The sequence below is a fragment of the Mus caroli genome, unplaced genomic scaffold (assembly GCF_978045245.1).
Source record: "Mus caroli unplaced genomic scaffold, Mus_caroli_1 scaffold_7, whole genome shotgun sequence".
NCBI classification, from domain to species: domain Eukaryota; kingdom Metazoa; phylum Chordata; class Mammalia; order Rodentia; family Muridae; genus Mus; species Mus caroli.
In genome coordinates this window covers 93,145,001-93,156,727 of record NW_028227262.1, presented here as the reverse complement: position 1 = coordinate 93,156,727, position 11,727 = coordinate 93,145,001, and the positions used below count along the sequence as shown (strand labels likewise).

General features: G+C 41.9%; 1 long non-coding RNA gene across 3 annotated transcripts in view; it reads left to right on the top strand.

Annotated features, from left to right (window-relative positions):
• Positions 1-4,417: 4,417 nt before the first annotated feature.
• LOC147003975 (uncharacterized) overlaps positions 4,418-11,727 on the top strand; it is a 70,738-nt gene continuing 63,428 nt past the window's right edge. For 2 of the 3 annotated variants that reach the window (XR_015047626.1, XR_015047627.1), the window contains exon 1: positions 4,418-5,278. This is a non-coding gene — a long non-coding RNA (uncharacterized LOC147003975). The remainder of the gene's footprint in view (positions 5,279-11,727) is intronic. The other variant, XR_015047628.1, reaches the window with a different exon arrangement.

Sequence of the window (11,727 nt, the reverse complement as noted above, 5' to 3'; positions counted from 1 at the left end):
TCTCTTCCCAGTGATGGCCAACTAGGCCATCTTCTGCTACATATGAGCTAGAGATATGAGCTCTGGGGGGTACTGGTTAGTTCATATTGTTGTTCCACCTATAGGGTTGCAGACCCCTTCAGCTCCTTGGGTGCTTTCTCTAGCTTCTCCATTGGGGGCCCTGTGTTCCATTTTATAGATGACTGTGAGCATCCACTTCTGTATTTGCCAGGCACTGGCATAGCCTCATACGAGACAGCTATAACAGGGTCCCTTCAGCAAAATCTTTCTGGCATATGCAATAGTGTCTGGGTTTGGTGGCTGATTTTGGGATGTATCCCTGGGTGGGGTATTCTCTGGATAGTCTATCCTTTCGTCTTAGCTCCAAACTTTGTCTCTGTAACTCCTTTCATGGGTATTTTGTTCCCTATTCTAAGGAGGAATGAAGTATCTACCCATTGGTCTTCCCTCTTCTTGATTTTCTTGTGTTTTGCAAATTGTATCTTGGGTGTTCTATGTTTCTGGGCTAATATCCACTTATCAGTGAGTGCATATTTAATGACTTCTTTTGTGATTGGGTTACCTCACTAAGGATGATATCCTCCAGATACATCCATTTGTCCAAGAAAGAAATTCTGTTTCTTTAAGGCTGAGAGAAGAATTTATGACCTAAGACATGACTTTGGTTGACCCTGACCCCAATAAGGCAAGGGTCATAATATAATCATTTCTTCTCTTAAAAAAAGCTTATTTATAATCATCTTTGCACACAATGGTCTCCTATAGAACATGAGGGCAGTAGAAGTAGGGTCAATCATAATTGTGGGAGTCCACAATATGTCATCATGTCTCCTGCAGGAACCCGCAATTCATTCTTCCCACCTTCTTGTATATAACTCAGTGGTACAGGCAGTAGGGTGTATTTAGACACTAGCCAATCAGGAAATGTTTGTTCAGTGTTTGGGGAGGACTCCATTATTCAAGATCTATCCTTGCTCGATCTTAGAAATGGCCTTTCAGCCTATGTAAGGATGGACTATACCAGAAAGACCCTGGAAAGCAGCTCTGTGAGTGTATACAATGTGATCATATGATTATAAAGACCATAGCTGAGTGTCACAGTATGCTTGTCATGTGCCCAGCACTGTACAGCATAAATGCCCAATATCATTTAAGTTATTGATGGATCTGTTTGAATTGTTCATTATCACATCATCTTCTAGGCTAAACCACTGCTCAATAAATATTTGTTAAATGAAGGTGGGTTATTTACTTATCTAACCCCTAAGATAGCTTTTTGTGCTAAATCGTAAATGGTCCGGGTATTCCAAATTTCCGAAAAGAAGCCCAAGGAGTCTGTAGTTATATCAAGCTCTTTGCAAGATTCATAACATTGGTTGGGTTTTCAAAGCTGAGGTTTGAAATCCGTCTCTTAAAAAATATTTGTGTACCTAGGGAACATTCTCAAACTATGTCTAGCTAATATTGTACATTTCAAAGACAAAACAGTTATCATCTTATATGGATATGGTCATATTCATAGCTTATAGTGCCATTCACACTGAAGCCAGGTTACTTTAACTATTGAAATCTTAACAAAAAAGTGAATTCCATTTTTCTCCATTTTTGTCTATTGTTCTTATCTGATACCCAAGGGCAAAAGGCTATGTCTCTCTACACTCAGCTATTCACAATTGTAACAGTGAAAAGCTTAACATCAGACTATTTTCAATATAGTAATGGATCAGACCAGAGGATGGAGGGACAAGACATCATGCCTTGACTGAGAGGCTAATGCTCTTGCACTCACTGGAAACAGTCCTGTGCTCTGAGGATAGGTGAAACATAGTGTTTAGCTGGGTGTGGTGTGGACACCTGCAGGAAGAACACACCTGGAAAGACCAATGAGGCCACACACTGGCTTCAGAACCAACAAGATAACTTGTAAATAAACAAACACAGAAAAAAGGAAACAGTATTCTTTAACATGACCAATCAATGGCTCTGTGTAGATGATAGGAGGTCTCCAAATTTCACTTTTCCCATATGTGAAGTAGGAATAATAAAACATATACAATGAAATAGCTAACAACAATGAAACCCCAAGTGCATGGAGCAATAGAATAATTCCTTAAAACAGGAGCTCACCTGAACGGTGTGCTTACCGACACACAGCAGTGATCAGTGCACGAGTCAGTCTTCCTCTAGGGTCCGAAGCTAAGGGATAAAGCTATTTGTTTTATTCACTGTAACATCCCCAGCCCTTGTGTATGGCACAAAACCACTCAATAAATATTTGTTGAGTAAGTGAGTAAAACCATGATTAGGTTATCTAATCTTTAGAACAAGTCTTCAAGGTAAATGTTTCTGGTACTTCCATTGTTTACATGAGAAAATCTAGACTTAAGTCACCCCCTTAACAAGTACAGATGATGGAGCAGACACATTCCTGCAGGCAGAGTACCAGGTACTGGCAATACGACTACTCAAAGTTTTGATGTGCATCCTTCCTCCATGGCATCTGTTGGCACAGAAACTGCTTGGGTGAAGATGAAATATGAGATCACAACCCTGTCTGTCATTCCTTTATCCTGGGGACAAATGTGCACAGCCAGCTCAGGAGTTGGGGCTACCAACACAGGGCAAGATCCTTTTATCCAGCTGCTGGTGGCCTCGCTGCCTGCTTTGTGAAAGCCACGCTTTGCCCAGAGCCTTTGGTTGCCTCTTCCTCCCACTGAATAGTCACCAGGAAAAGCAAGAACTCTAAAACTGCTCAACTGAAAATGAAATATGCAGTGGCTTCAGGCTATGCTTTCCCTTTGCTGGGAAGCACTGCCATGATAATTGTTTCTACAAAAAGAAACTACAGCTCTGGCAGAAAAAAAAATCAAACCCTCTGTTTGCTCGAACCCATCATAAACCATTGCTGGTAATTATAGGAGCTCATTGTGCGACAGTTTAGTTTAACTTAATTGGCAATTTTTTTTAAAGCTGCACCACAATAAAAATAGTAAAGAACAAGTTGGGTTCTAGAGATGGAACATTTAGCTTTGGTGAATTGTCAGAGGCTGCGTGCCTGTGAAAGGTGTGCGGTGGTAGCCCTCCACCCCCAGCACCTACACGGACCTCTTTTACCTTTGCATGTTATTCCATTCCTGACTGAATGCTCTGACTGTAGCCTTTTCTCCTATTGTAGTGAGGCAGGATTTTAAACAGTTGTGGGAAGACATGGGCCCCACAAACTAATTTAGAGTTAGAGGATTCGTGTGCCTGAGAGAGGCTTGTGCAAAATGAACTAGCTGTGCCCCATTTCCAAGTCAGTAGACTCCTCCCTTTTGGAGATTCATCTTACTTGATTAAAAATAGAATCTATCAAACCTTTACCTCTAAAACCAGGGATGGTGTTATCCTCCTCCTCTCTGCCTAGCCTCTGTTGTTATGTTCACCACCATCTCATCCAACCTCCTTGCTACCAGCATCTCCATCAGCAGCTACAGCAGCCGCCACAGCAGCAGGCCACCTTAATAATAATAGTGATAATGGCTAGCATTTATGATAATTCCCATATGTTGAATACTAAGCCAGTGATTGCAAATAATTCTCACAACTTAAAAAGTCATTCATTTAGGAAGCAGTAAGCATTAGGCTCACCCCTTCTCCATCTGTCTGATGCCAGAACAGGCGCTTTATCCGATGTATTTTTCAGTAACCTTAAAGTTTAGCCTACATCTGAGCCTGGGTGAGCTTCTCGGGGACAAAGCTTATCTCATTTCATGTAAAAGCAGAAAATAGAGAAAAGCAAGCGAGAAATCATCTACTGAAGCTTGCCATTGGTCCTGTAATCTATACAACTGATATGTGGCATGTGAAGGTGACTCCTGGGTGCCCGTGCCCATTCCAGGTGGCAGTCTTCCACACGCAGTAACCCTTTCCCATGCTCCTCCTCTGGAGGGGAGTTCTGGCATCCTTTTGTGCCCAACATGCCAGGTTCCCACTAGGCTTGGAGCTTTTCCCTGGACCGCAGCCTGCTGTCCAGGGTCAGGGAGACCCCTTTCAGCTACTCCTCATTCTCATTCCCGTCCCCAGGGCATACATTTCCACTCCTGGTATCCAGGAGTGCAGAGTGAACAAAGCTGAGATGCATTAGTGGCTTCATTTGCAGTGAAAGTCTCAGTGATTGTGGTGACCGTGGTGACTGAGTGGTTAGTGTTTTTAGCGCTGTTCTAAACACTTTTATAGATACTAACTGTCCTCACAACAGCCCCAGGAGGTAGTGCTATTGCTTTTTCTATTTCCTAGGGAAGGAAATGAGGTAGCAAATGTCAAGCGTCTACCCAAGGCGGTGTGTTTAGAAAATGGCATAATCTTAACGCTACAATAGAATGCGTGATATTGCAAAGTGAATACTTGGTCTTCCTCCTGTTTCCCTGCGGACAATGCATAACGTGTGAGAACTCTTCAACATGGCAAGGATCTTCATGTGGACTGAATCCATAGAAGCACTCATGGTGGCTCCTGGAGGCAACACTCCAACCTGGCATAGAAGCTCTGTGATCCTTCATCTAAACATCCATGTGTGCTGCATGTCATCTGTTTCCATTCTGTCATTATTTGTGATTAGCTTGGAAATGCTAATCTTTGCCTGAGTTCGGGGAACTGCTCTGCAAAGTGTGTGATGCCATGGTCTCTGTGAGTTCATATAGTTGTCAGCCTTGTTGTGTCTGGAAGACACTGTTTCTCTGGTGTCACACATAATGTCTGACTCCTACAATCTTTCTGCCTCCTGTTCTGCATAGATTGATGAGCCCTGGGGGCACAGGGTTAACAGAGACATCACATTTAAGACTTGAGTGCACCACAGACCCTTGGTCTGCACATTGTCCAGTTGTGGATCTCCTATTACCTATCACCTACTGCAGGAAGAAGCTTCTATGATGATAGCTGAGTGGGGGCACTGATCTATGGGTACAGCAGAATGTCTTATAATGTTTGAGGGGGCTCTGAACTAAGGATATAGGAATATATCATTATGAGTCATTTTATGATAGTGTTTGGGTGGCCATGAACCCAAAATTAGACAAACCCTGTGCTCATGTAAAAGCCCAATACCATCATGCAAACAGTTTCCAATGTTTGGATTGTAGTTATGGTCTAATCCCACATTTGACATGCTGATATTTTCCTCTTTTGTAACTCATTAGGGTGCAATCAGGTCATCAGCCTTCATAAGTGTTACTGATGCCAATGGTTCCAACAGCCTATAACTCACATTTCAACAGGACTTAGACCTGCTTTTGCTGTAAGTACCCAATCTTTGCTGGTGCTTGCAGACACCCAGTTGGTAACTAAAAGGAAGCCATTTTGCTTTTGTCTTGCATTGGCTCTTCGTTCCTTAAACTATGCGTCAGATTACTGCTCAACTTTGAACTTACACATGATCATCATTTAAACAATAACCCTCTAACACTGGCAATCCCTTCCCCTCAAGGCTATAGATCCCCAACAGTCAGATAATCTAAAGATTTCCAGGTATATTATTGTCAACATATTGTCAACTGCCAGCTTTCACAGTGTCTTGTTCCAAACCAATGGACTGGCACTGAGGTGTCTCCAGTCATTGCCCTAAGCCATAAGAAACTAGCTCCATCTTTCCCCTCTGACTTGTCTTTCCCTTTGAGTTCTTGGTTCTTCCTTTTCCTAACCAGTACATAGCCCATCACCTTGGATCCTGAGACTAACAGTCTATTACATAAGCATCTTGCCACAAGAGTTGTTTGTCCCCCAAGGCAGTAGCTTTTTGTTTGTTTTCAGTCTGGGTTAAAGTCCTCCTGACCTTCTGCATCCTGCATTAACAGTCTTCCAGAGCATGCCTGGCCAAAGGCTGGCTCTTCTTCCACCTGTGCAGACCTCCCCCTCACTAGCATTCCCTTCTCTGTACCACCACCAAGGTCTCATCAGCTTTTCAAAGATTTCTTCTTGGTGTGGCCACACAGCCTTTGCTGCCTGCACCACAGCACCACTTAGGCACTGAATTTTTGAGAAAGGTATCCGAGCCTGGGGTTATGACTTTGATAGGAATGTCAATCTTTTTACTCACGTATCAGTTGATATATATCTAAGAATGTGTAGCTAAGGACGTTTCTTTGCTGAGGAGGGCAGCCGTTGTAATTTGTGTGAAGTCCTCAGTCTCTTGCATTGGTGGTTAGAGAAGCTGTCACATTTATAGCAGAGGCTTAGGCTGAGGCAAAACATCTGAGGGGGTCTGAGATTGAGGAGGAAACCAAAGTGCAAACAAGGGCTGGTGTTTCATGCATCTGAAATGCAAAGAAGAAGCCATTATTAAATAAGAAAAGGGAGCTAGGAGGTGACTGAGCTGAAGACATCAAAGTTCTGGTCACACTTGGCTTGAGGCTAGAGGTTACCTGGCAGCTAGCTTAATCATTATCTGTCCTATGGCAGATAAACCTGGGGGGGTGGGGGGGACGACAAGAAAGAAAGCAACAAATTGGGAAGAAAATGCTAAATACTCTAGTGGGAAGAAACCAGAAACTTTTAGTTCCTTGGAGAACAGAATCAACCCCAGATCACCATCATAGGCCAAAAAAAAAAAATGTATTTTCCCTAATCAGGAGCTGAGACTGGAGAAGTGGTCCATGGTGGCCATGTGAGGAAAGCTGAGACTGTTCTCCACCAGGCTGTCCCATGATGGACAGTGAGTATTTCAGCAAGCCATTTGTGGGCCAAAGCTTTTCTCAATTGGGATCCCAAAATTTTTTTAGATTTCAGAGGAGAAAAAGTCAGCAGGATGAAGAAGGGTGGAGATAGATGCCCTTACAGTAGGCCATGGTGCACCAACATGGCTGGCTCTCTGTTTCTTTAGAGTTCTGGAAAAAGGTTTTATGGTATGTAACAACGGTTGTCATTATTATTAATCTACTGTGCTTCCTTCTCCTTAGAGAAAATATTTGGATTTCTCATTCAGCACACTATAACCAAAATACAAAGCCCCAGTGATGAGGCACTAGGAAGGGAGCCCAAGCTATGAGCTTCTACAATTAAAGAACACACATGACTGTGAAGTCCGCTGGAAAGGACTCAAGTTGCTTTAAAGCTCAGCTCCACCATCTAGTTGGTAGTCCAGGAGTTTATAGGAGGGAGAGGAGAGTAGCTATTCACTGATTAGGTGACTGGCATGAGGGGAGTTTTAGGGTTTGTCTGTTCAGGTGTCTATGGTTAATACTCTTCTCCATGGGTCACAGGTTTCTCTTCCGGATGAGTTCTGCCTGAAAGACCTTGATCCCATGACATCAGTAGGCCTTTGCCTGGAGAAGCTGACTTCCATACATGTCAGTTCCTGAAAAGCTAATTCACACGGTTCTCTTTGTCCTTGAGTTGATTCTGAAGAGCTTTCCTTAAATTACAGCTTGAATATTTTGTTACTTAAGGAATTTATATCTAGGTGTGTCCAGGCCTCAATCTATCTTGTAGTGAGCTGTCATTTTCCCTGGACATGATGCTACTTCTTGTGGGAACTTTGCTGTGCTCAGAAATCTGCTTATGCAGGCTATGGCAAGCAGGTATAAGGACCTGTCCTAGGATAATGGGTGGACACACAAACTGAGATCCCTGTTCCCCTGCCCTAGGACATTTTGGTCTTGGGAACATGTGCTGGGAAAAAGAATTGTACATATGTGTGGACTGCTAAATAGCTATAGAGGTATTCTGTAGTGGTCCCTGGCACTCTGCAATAGCGAGCATCCCATCACTCTCCATGCACTTAGAGGAAATGTCCTATGTTATAATGGTTCTGCCCACGTGGTGAACACCACAGCAATAGCAGAACCTCAGTTCTAGATATTCCTCGAAAGAAGGCGTGCAGGTGGGCATGTAGGATGCTGTGTGGCTGTAGCCGGGGCAGGTGTCCCCTGGAGCCTGATGTGGAGGGTCGTACTTACCTTCCTTCTCCTTGGGGCTGGTTTGATAGACTGCATGGAGCAGTTGTGCCCCATGCCTAGTGTGGCAGTGCTCACTGTGTTTCTGCGGAGCTGGCTCATGGAATCCCCTTTGCCTTTGAGTTGACTCTAGAGACCTTTCCTTAAATGTAATGTATGTAAGGAGTTTGTGTCCAGGCCTTAATCCATTTTGTAATGATCTGTCACTTCCTGCACTCTAACTAAGGCAGGAAAGATTATACATTTGAGGACAGTCTGTCTCAAAGTTAAACCAAAAAAGAAGAAGATCAAGCCTAAGGAGCAGTCCTTTGTCAAATATTAAGTAACATTTTAAATATCCAAAAGTAGAAATGAAAAAAAAATAACAGTTTCCGATAAATCAGCCGGCCTTAACAGATATTGACGTTTTATGATCTTTACTTCAGATTACAAGCAAAAACCATATTCCTCTAGCCATAGCCCACTTCAGGTCGCTACTCTCTGCTTTCTCTCTCCTGCCTCTTCCTATGAGGAGACCTGAAAGCCTGTATGCCTTCTTACCCAAGTTCCTACATTAGATGACCCATATCTGCCTATGAGATAAAATATGGCTGTTTAAATTAATATAACTGCTATCATACTGCGTCCTTCAATTTCATCCCACATTAACTTTTGAGTGTTCTCTAATTGATACAGTTGAATGTGGTCTAGTCCATTTTCTCTAATTTCTCTCTCACATAGGTGTATCTGTGCATGCATATATAGTATTTTTGTAACTTTAGAATGATATTTGTATGTTCTACAATATAATTTTTTTCTATTTAAGGGTATTTGACTTGTTTCTATTTGTGATGCTTATTTTAAAAAAATTAAGTCATAATTGGTCTGTGTTTAATATGTGAGGTGGATTTTTGCATGTCACAGTGCCATTATGGAAACTAATAATCTATGCCTTTAGTGTTCTGTAATGCCCAACATTCAGTTTCAAGGCATGATATCTGTAATTGACCACTGTATCATTCCAGTTTTAAAAGGTTTAATTTTATTTTTTTGTTTTGTGTGTTTGAGTGCTTTGCTTGCATGTACATATGTATGTCCACTCACATTGGTGCAGTGTTCAAAAAGTCCAAAGACGACTTTGGGTCCCTTGGAAGATCTTTTAGTCAGACCACTTAGTGGCTCTGATGAAAGCTGTGAGAAACAGATTCTCCCTGAAGGCAAGATGAATTGTTGATATTTTCCTTTTTACAGTGTAGGAAATTTTTTCATAAGTGAGTGCCTACTGGTTTAGAGGTTCTGTGTGGGTTAGTGATGGCTGTATGTGCTGCCTCTGTGTTTTTGCTCCGTACCCTATTTTAATATGTACCATGTCTTGATGCATAGGAGGTTTCATTGCCAATGTTGTCAGTAATTAATAAAAATGCAGAGTTCCTATTATTTCTATCTAATGATGGTTTTCACATGTCAGTATGTGTTAATATGTATCTGAATCACATGGGTGTTCCTTGGAGAGCAGCTTCTTTGGCATAGGTTGGGGCTGACGGAGGCAGAGCCTCCAGCCAGCTCCCAGCTCCCAGGTAAAGTCTGCTCTGCTAATTCAGAGCCACCCTTTGAAGACCCGAGGCTTTGTACTCCAGATGACAACTTAGTGCACTCCAATCTCCAGACTACCCTGGAAGTCTGATATTAGTGTAAGCTAAACATCACTGGTAATCCATAGATTTTCTGGGTGTTGTGGTATCCCAGAAACAAAGATATATTTTGGTGTAGTCTACTATTTGTCCTTGTCCATTCAGAACTCTTCTACCTAAAGGGGACCCTCTAGAAAGTGGGGATATTCCTTTTTTTTTAATTAGGTATTTTCTTCATTTACATTTCCAATGCTATCCCAAAATTTCTCCATGCCCTCCCCACCCCCACTCCCCTACCCACCCACTCCCACTTCTTGGCCCTGGCGTTCCCCTGTACTGAGTCATATAAAGTTTGCAAGACCAATGGGCTTCTCTTTCCACTGATGGCTGACTAGGCCATCTTCTGATACATATGCAGCTAGAGACACAAGCTAGGGGGTGGGGGGGTACTGGTTAGTTCATATTGTTGTTCTTCCTATAGGGTTGCAGATCCCTTTAGCTCCTTGGGTACTTTCTCTAGCTCCTCCATTGGGGGCCCTGTGATCCATCCAATAGCTGACTGTGAGCATCCACTTCTGTGTTTGTTAGGCCCAAGAATATCCTCACAAGAGACAGCTCTATCTGGGTCCTTTCAGCAAAATCTTGCTAGTGTATGCAATGGTGTCAGCATTTGGAGGCTGATTATGGGATGGATCCCCGGGTATGGCAGTCTCTAGATGGTCCATCCTTTCGTCTCAGCTCCAAACTTTGTCTCTGTAACTCCTTTCATGGGTGTTGCTCCCAATTCTAAGAAGGGGCAAAGTGTCCACACTTTGGTCTTCGTTCTTCTTGAGTTTCATGTGTTTTGAAAATTGTATCTTATATCTTGGGTATGCTAAGTTTCTGGGCTAAAATCCACTTATCAGTGAGGACATATCATGTGAGTTCTTTTGTGATTGGGTTACCTCACTCAGGATGATGCGCTCCAGGTCCATCCATTTGCCTAGGAATTTCATAAATTCATTCTTTTTAAAAGCTGAGTAGTACTCCATTGTATAAATGCACCACATTTTCTGTATCCATTCCTCTGTTGAGGGGCATCTGGGTTCTTTCCAGCTTACTTTTTTTTTTTTTTCTGATTACAAGTCTCAACCTTGGTAGCACATTGAAATGATATGGGCAGCTTTTAAAACAAAGAACACCAAAGGCATGCTGTGATTAAATGGTTATTAATCATGATTAAATCAGAGACCTCAGAATTTCTAAGGCTTCCTAGGTGATCCAACACTGCAAAAAAGATAGAGAAATACTGCCTTGGGGTGAAGAGAGAGAACTCAGGGGCATTGTTTTCAAAACTGGTTCTACTCCAGGCCTTGGATGGCTAGGATTTATTTTTCAGATGGAAATAAAAATGAAAGAGTTAACATTTCAAATAAAATAGGTGTGTGTGTGTGTGTTTTAGAAAAAGATTAATTATGGGTTGAATCTGTTGTCACCCCACTTGCATGCACCTCTATTTCTTAGTCATATTTTATTATTTTATGCCCAAAGACATGGCACTGGAAGACAAGCTTCAATTTTTCTCTTTTGATGTTTCATTCTTATGAAGTGGAAGGTTGAAAGTTTGAAATCCATATGACTCAGGAATTGAATTTCAGCTCTTCTAAATACAGACTGTGTTAAAGGGCAACACTTTTCCATATATATATATTCACAGCTAAGGCATCATTTACTTCAGATAGTAGTTAAAGAAGTTAAAAATTAAGTTAGTCACATGTAACAGAATTCTCCCATTTCATAGAAACTCAAATTTTTGTTTCCTTTTTCCTCTCCTTCCTTCATTCTTTCTCCACGGCTTACAAGAAGTTAGAATCTATACTTTCATATAATAGATCCCCCTCCTTCTACTAAAAGAGATTTGAGAGATGGGAAAGCACAATATAAAGCCAACATACAAAGAGATATGTAATGGGAGTGTGCCTGAGTGAGCTCGTTCTTCTAGAGAGATAACTGCCACATCTCACCATTAAGACGTGGTGTGCTCGCCATAATCTTAATTCAAATGAATAAGTTTGAAGAGAAGAATTGCCACTAAAATTCCTAATGAAACATCACAATTACTTTCTTACCCTCCCTCTAAGCAGAAGTTTGTAAGTGACAAAGGAATTAAAGACAAATATGTTTACAATCTTTCATTTTTCAATTTC